This window comes from Triticum dicoccoides, chromosome 5B (assembly GCF_002162155.2).
Source record: "Triticum dicoccoides isolate Atlit2015 ecotype Zavitan chromosome 5B, WEW_v2.0, whole genome shotgun sequence".
Taxonomy (NCBI): domain Eukaryota; kingdom Viridiplantae; phylum Streptophyta; class Magnoliopsida; order Poales; family Poaceae; genus Triticum; species Triticum dicoccoides.
Genome location: NC_041389.1, coordinates 515738054 through 515746090, shown reverse-complemented (window position 1 = coordinate 515746090; position 8037 = coordinate 515738054).

Below are 8037 nucleotides of genomic sequence, written 5' to 3'. Positions count from 1 at the left end.
GGAGCTCAATCATTGTGGTGTAAAGCTCCGGGCAAGCGTCGGGGTCTCCAATTAGGTTGTGGAGATTGCCCCGAGCAATTTGACGGGTTCCGGTGACCGCCCCCAAGGGTTGCCAAAGTGTACGGGTTCGGTGACCGCCCCCAAGGGTTGCCATTTGTACGGGTTCGGTGACCGCCCTCAAGGGTCCCTTAGTGGAATCACGACGTCTTGCATTGTGCAAGGGCGTGAGGAGATTACGGTGGCCCTAGTGGCTTCTTGGGGAGCATTGTGCCTCCACACTGCTCCAAACGGAGATTAGCATCCGCAAGGGTGTGAACTTCGGGATACATCATCGTCTCCGCGTGCCTCGGTTATCTCTTACACGAGCCCTTTACTTATGCACTTTACTTTGTGATAGTCATATTGTTCTTGTCATATATCTTCCTATCACATAGTTGCTTATCTTGCTTAGCATAAGTTGTTGGTGCACATAGGTGAGCCTAGTTGTTGTAGGTTTTGTGCTTGACAAATTAACCGTTAGGTTTATTCCGCATTTGTTCAAGCCTAAACCGTAAATATTTTAAAACGCCTATTCACCCCCCCTCTAGGCGACATCCACGATCTTTCAATTGGTATCAGAGCCTCGTCTCTCTTTATTAGGCTTTACCGCCTAGAGAGTAAAGATGTTGACTAGGGGATTAGGATTCTCTGACACTCTTAGTTTCGATGGCACAAATTTTGATGTTTGGGTAATTCGCATGCTTAATCTCTTTAGGGTCATGGACCCAAATTTAGAGCGAATTGTAGATATGGGTTTTTTCTCCTCCAAAGGATCCCCAAAGATTATCTTTAGAGGATGAGAAAAACTCTTATCTTAATGCTCAAGCTTCTAATGTGCTTTTTGATGCTTTGAGCAGTGTAGTTATATTTCAACTCATGCCGTTCCGGGATGCTCATGAGTTATGGACAAAGCTTCAAGATAAATATGGCGTGTCCAAGATTTGTAAGGATGACTGTTCTCCCTCCACCTCCGGTCGTATAGTCTTCTCAACTTCTTCTACTTCACCTACATGTGGTTTGCCATAAGGTAATGATATGGTGAGTAGTGTTGGTCATTGCAATGATGATAGTATGCTTATTGTGGATGATCCTTCATCACTATATTGTTGCAATGCTCCTTCTTTGGGCTTTAACACTTCGAGCACTCCAAATGTTTCACATGCTTGCGTTGATAGTCCTTGCATATCATGTAGAAATTGCTTGACTAAATCTCATGATGATATGCTTGCTATGTCTTGTTGCCATGATAAAAATGCATCTATTTCCTCGAATTGTTGTGCTAACAATGTAGAGGAAATCCAACACTCCATGGAACAAGATATGGTGTTTAATGGTGCCTCAAGGGATCCTACACCATCATCTATTGCTTTTTGCCTTATGGCTAAGGCGTCAAAGGTATCTCCTACTTTGTACCCCAATACGTCTCTTGATGATGATGTTGATGCTAATGATGATGAGGATAATGATGAAGAGAATGATAATGTTGCCTCCTTAAAACTAAGGGGGAAATGATTTTTAAAGCTCTTCATAAAAATAAATGTGCTCGCTCCAACTTCATGGAAATAATGTCCATTGCCATTGATGGCAAGAAATACAATGAGGAGTTGGAATCTCATCTAGAGGAGCATGAGGCCACCATTGATAAAATGGAAGGTCATGGGCGTGATTACGCTAATGAGATTGCAGACCTCTCTCAAGCTCTTGAACTTGAACAAACCACCAAGGAATCTCTTGAGGAGACTTTTGCTCTAGAATTGCCTAGAGTGAAGGAATCTACTGATAGAGCTCTTAAGGTGGCCAATGTTTTTGAAACTAAAAATGCTAAGCTTGAAGTTTCTCATGCTAGACTCCTTGAGGATTTTGAGCACCTCAAAAATGGCTCAAGGGTCATCAAGGGTGAGCTCATCAAACTCACCGAGTCTCATGCTCAACTTGAAGCTTCTTATTTGAAAGAGCTTGCCAAGTTGCCTTCTCATCTTGTTGTTAATGATGATGCTTGTGCTACTAATTCTATTACTTGTGAAGCATCCATTTTGAAGGAGAATGTTGAGCTACGGGCTCAACTCGAGGTGCTATCTTGCAATTATGGGAAATTGGAAGAAAGTCATGAAAATCTCTCAAGCTCTCATGATGATCTTCTAGTATCCCATAGTGTGCTAAAGATAGCTCATGAGGCCATGATTGCTAAGGTAACATCTAGTGAGCCTCATGTGGATACTAGCACCACTTCTAGTCAAAATAGTATATTGCCATGTGTTAGTCCTTGTAATTCATCTACTCACAATGTTGGTACATCTTGTGATGAATTGCTTTCCTTGCGTTGTTGCTCTAACGATGAAGCTTATACTTCCTCTAGTACTTGTGTTGAGACTAACCGTGTAGAGGAAATCAAAGAGCTCAAGGCCCAAGTCACTTCTTTGAAGAAAGACTTGGAAAAGAGTCATCAAGGGAAATCCACACTCAACAATATCTTGAGTGTGCAAAAATCCCCCAATGACAAAGGTGGACTTGGATTCAACTCCAATAAGAAGAAGAAGTCCAACATGAACAAGAAGAAGGGCCAAGAAAAGGTCAAGAATTCGGCCAAGATTGTTTGCTTCAAGTGCAAAGTTGAAGGGCATCATGTTAGATCTTGCCCATTGAAGAAGAAGGCCATTAGTGTCAAGCAACAAGGGAAGAGGGCACAAGTTCAATCTCATGCTCAACATCAAGTTGAAGAAAGGCCTCTTCCCAAGAAGACTCAAGTTAATGCTTCTCAAATTGAGAAATCAAGTGAGAAGAAAGTGAAGAGTAGACGTTGCTACTTATGTCGTGAGAAAGGTCACGTTGCTTCTTCATGCACTAGTGGTAACTTATCCAACCCAATTATTATTGATGATATCTATTCTCTTGGTAAGGATAAGGTTGGCAATGTGTTTGCCAAGTTTGTTGGTACTCAAAGTGGTGTCAAGCAAAGAACCATTTGGGTAGCCAAACCTATTGTGACTAACCTCTTAGGACCCAACTTGGTTGGGGACCAACAAGCTCAAACTTGATCAATAGGTGTTGTTGGGGGGCATTGGAGACTTGGCTACATTATGAAGAATTAAGGGGACTTCATCATTCTCTTTGTCTCAAGCCAAGTCAATTGGATTATCAAGTTTCTATCTTATATCCAATGTGACTCCTTGCGGTAACTTGTACTTAAAATTGCTTACATTCAAAGTTACTTGCCCCCTTGCATGTTTTGGTTTTGTTCCTTGCATGTGTTTGTATATGCTGTGATTCCAACTTGCTTATCTTGAGCAATCAAGTATGTGTGTGTTGGTTTGCACATCATGTACGTGTGTGTCGTGCGTTGAGCCTTTATGTTTCTTGTTTGTATCCTAGTTGGCTCGTGTGAGAGATTAATGGAACATCCCATTTTGGGGGAGTGATGTGCTTTGTGCACCTCACAATCCTATAAATGTGTGTACATGAGGAATACCATCTAGTATTGATATTACAAGATTATCTAGTCGCTAGGTGGTATATCTCTCATGAGAAATTCAAACTCTAAATAGTCCATTAATTATCTCTTGTTTGTTCCTCTTATTGCCTCTTGTTAAGTTCTTATTGGTATCACATTATGGGGGAGTAATATGCTAAGTGCATATTTCAAGCCTAGAAAATGTGTACATTTGAGATTTTGTCACCTAGAATTGATATTGTAGATTATCTTGTTCCTAGGTGGCATGTTAGCTCTACAAGTTGCAATTTGCGTGTGTTTGGTGTGAAGATGATGTTGGATATCATTGCTATCTACCAACGGGAATTATTTCCAAATACTTCTTGTCTTTTGACAATTGGTACTCACTTATGTGTGGTAGAAATTATTGATCATCTTCACGTTGGCGTTTGCTTTTTATTTGCCTTATCTCTTGCCAAGTTTGTATCAACTCCCATTGTCTTCCCTACCACTTGTGGATCTTGTTTATTTCTTGTTCTTGTCTAGTGTTTTCTAGATATAGTGAAAGTGATGTTCCCACCTTGTGCATTTTGTATTCAAATGCAAATCCTATGTAATGCACAACTTGTGGGGGAGCTATTCTATTTTCTCTAAAACGCTCGTCTTGTGATCCTCATCAAGTGTGTTTTGGTGGAAGGCAAGCCATTTCTTTTTGGTACATTGTGCCATCATTAAACTTTGTTGAGAGCTTGGTTTGTTTGGAACCATCCTCTTTTTAGGAGTTTGACATCTTTAGTTTAGTATGTATAAATGGATATCTCATTCCTTGATGTATCTTTAATGATATCTTCCAAGTGATTATTTCTCCATTTGGTATCCTTTTCACTTGGCATTTCTTAGTCTTTTGGTTTCGGGTTTTGAAAGTCTTGAGCATGCATGTTTACTTCATGTATTTCATTTGGCATGTTTTCTTTCTTTGACTCAATATATAGCGGGAACTCCACCTAGTCTCAATTTGGATGAGATGTGCATGAAATTCATTTTCATATTTATATGCACATATTTATGTGGAGTTTGTCCTATGTATTGGTGTTTCTAACTATTTGGTCCCGATGAGTTTGGGTACCGTTTAGTTTGTGTTGTTCTTCTAGGAACATTTGGAGATGCATTGGATGCTCGGCTCACTCACAAGGAAGGTGTTGTCACCATGTGCATATTGGAGTCAAGCTAGGATGATCAATGAACTACTATCTACCTTCAATTGGTATCTACTACATCCTTCCAATGATATCTCGGTAACAAGTATCTATTCATGCTTTCTCCTCTTGCATTCAACCTTGTGTAGGTTGCATCTTGGCATGATTTTCATTTCATATCTTGTGATACTTGTTTCCTTTCTCAAAACATCCCAACGATGATCTCTCGTTGCTAGTTGTGATGCCTTTGATGGATGTGTGTTTGGACTTCATTTATATACAATAAGACCTTATCTAGCCAAGTGCTATGCTTTCAAGCAAATATCTTATTGGTATATTTATGACTTCCTTGTGGATATCTTGTTCCTTCGTGTTGTAACTATTTCGGGTGTACATCCTTCTTTGTAGATATATATATCATCATGATTTAGTCTACATAGAACCTTATACACTTGAGAGAAATTACATCTCTAGTTGATATCTTTTCTTTCACGTCCACCTTGTCTTTCTTATGTTATTTCTTTGGTGGCTCCGTGAAAGATTTTGCCTTGAGTGCGTGTCCTCTATCGTTGCATCTTGTTGCACTCTTGTGTGGTGAAGATTATTTTCCTCTTGCTTATCTTTACGAGGTTTTTGCCATCTTAATTGGTATCCCTCGTCTTGATGAGCCTCCCCTCGTCTATCTTCACCACGGGTTGTCACAAGCATAGGTTCTATTTTGCTTATTAGTAAGCTTGTGAACCCATTTTCCAGTTGTGTGTGGGAATGATAGGCCTTGCACCATGTGCCTCATTCTTTCAAGACTATGTTGATGCTTAATGCTCATCCTAATCTTAGTCTTCTCAAGTGCTTCGCCATGACTCACACACATCATTTTGGTTGAGCCTATTCTTAAGTTGCCTCTTTTACATGTTGCTCAACCATGTGCTTGTTGCAAGCGCTAGGCTTTGTTTCCTATATGCTCACTTGCACTGGATGTGAGTTTCTATTGATTTTGGGGGAGCTATGATCCTATTTTGTGCACTTTGTATTCAAATACAAAAATTCTTTTGTGTGCACAAATCATGGGGAGCTTCTCTAGTTTCTTTAGAACACTCCTCTGCGCTTTTCATAATATCTTTATTCTTGTGGCATGTAGGATCATTGGTCTAGTTGGTTCAATTGATTTCCGTTGATTGCTTGCTTCAATTGGTATCTTCTGATTGCTTGTGTCTCTCTTTGTTATGTCTTTGTGGCATATCTTTTTGTTGCAATCTTTGGGCATCAATATAGTTTGTCTTCCTCCAAGTATTGGCAGTTGGATATGTGTATTGCATTCCACTCTCTTGTTGAGAAATACACAATTTATGGAGGAACACATTTTATATTGGCCTTCTAAGCTTTTAGCCCATTTTGGCAATCGATGCCAATGTGGGAGAAGTTTCAGAGAGTTTTGTGGAGAAGTTTAGAGAGTTATCTCCTCTTGCTTTGGTTTTGTTCCTTAGCATTTGCATCTCATACGCATGCACTATTGGTTGTTGCATTGCATAGTGAAGCATAATTCCTTATATAAACTCTCTTGAAAGTGATTGTCATCAATTACCAAAATGGGGGAGATTGAAAGAACATGCGGTGCCCCCATGTTTGGTTTTGGTAATTGATGACAATCTCTATGGACTAATGGTTGTCTTGAGTTATATTTGAAGGATTTGTCCATAGGATTTTCTTGAAGTCCATGTGTTGGTTTCAAGGAGTTTATGAGTTGACCAAGGTGCTATTAAGGAATTATCCAAAGATTGGTCATGTGAGTGTTGAGCTTATTGCAAGCATGTCTTGAAGAAGAAGGTTGTGTGATCATTCATGTTTACCTTCAATACATCATCCAAATGAAGAGAGTTGCAAAGATTTAAGGTTGATCAAGACTAAGTCAATAGTGAATCAAGTTGATCAACTCACAAAGCGTAGAAGATGTACCGAGAGGGATCAAGTGATCCCATGGTATGGTAAGCTTTGTCCATTGCACTTTGTGTACTAACCCATGGTCTATGTGAGAGTTCTATGTGGGGTTAGGTATGTATCCATGGGCTTGCATCAAGAGGAAGATATCATACAACCCATGGAAAGGATGACATCAAGTGGTGATTGTCATCAAGATTGCCGTGTGCAAGTTCAAGTGGAGCATCACGAAGAGATCAAGTGCTTGAATCTTGCCATCCATTGTGGTGTCAATGGACTTGTGAAGATGAGCCGAAGAGTGGCTCACCCATAATGGACTATGGGGGAGCAATCATCTAGTCTTCATCGAGCCAACGCAATCAAGAAAGGTGGTCCATCTTGAGGGAGTCAAGATCGTCATCATCTAGCTCAAGTGGACCATGTGCAAGGCAGAGGTTTTCCCTTGATAGGTTTTCTATTTTACCGGTCTCATGGTGGTAGTAGGGAGACCGATTTATATGATCGTTTGCCATACTATCAAGGGGGGCTCTCAAGTTGGTAGCTTGATCGTATCGTTAGTAGAGAGCTCAAACCATTGCATCCTTGCATCATGTTTCTTGGTTCTTGTTTGGTTCTCTTTGTGAGTCTTAGAGCTTATGTTCATCTTGATGACAAGCTTGAGTTCATCGAAAACGGAGTTCGCATGCGTCTTCTATGATGTTTTCGGTGTTGGAGGTTTTACCGGTCTTATCCAAGGAAGGGTTCTCACCATTTTATTATGGGCCTTTTCTCATTTGCTTTTTATTGATATTTCTATCAAGATTGTGTTAGCCCTTGTTGCTAGCTTTCCAACAAACTTGGTTTCATCGAATTCGGAGGTCGTATGCAAAAGTTGTGGCTGTTTTGATATTGCCTGTTTTACATAGAGAGGTTGTACCGCCCCATAGAGAGGTTGTACCGGTTGACCGGTACAACCGGTGTTTGGAGCGGTTGTACCGCTCCAGAATTGGTCCGGAGGTTGTACCGGCCATGTACCGCTCTACCACCGGACTAGTTTCTGTTTTGGAGCTGTTCTTGGGCGGTTGTTGACCTGTTTAACCGGTCTAACCGGTACTACCGGTTCCCCAGGCTGTTGTACCGCTTAGAGCTTTTCCCAGGTTGGTTTTTCCTCTGCTTTGGCCGGTTGTACCGGTTCGTGCACCGGTTGTACCGGTCCTACAGGTTTCTGCACATAACGGGCAGATTCGTGGGGACCTATTTAAGGGGGTCTTCTTCCCCAATGGTTCCCCATCTCTTTAGCTCGTTTTTGCCCCCATTGTTGACCTTCTTCGAGCTTGCTAACTCTCAATCCCTCCATGGATTGTCGCTAGTTTTTGAGGGAAAAGAGAGAGGAGATCTAGATCCACATTTCCACCAATCACTTTCTCCTCTATGTGAGGGGAACCCCTTGGATCTAGTTCT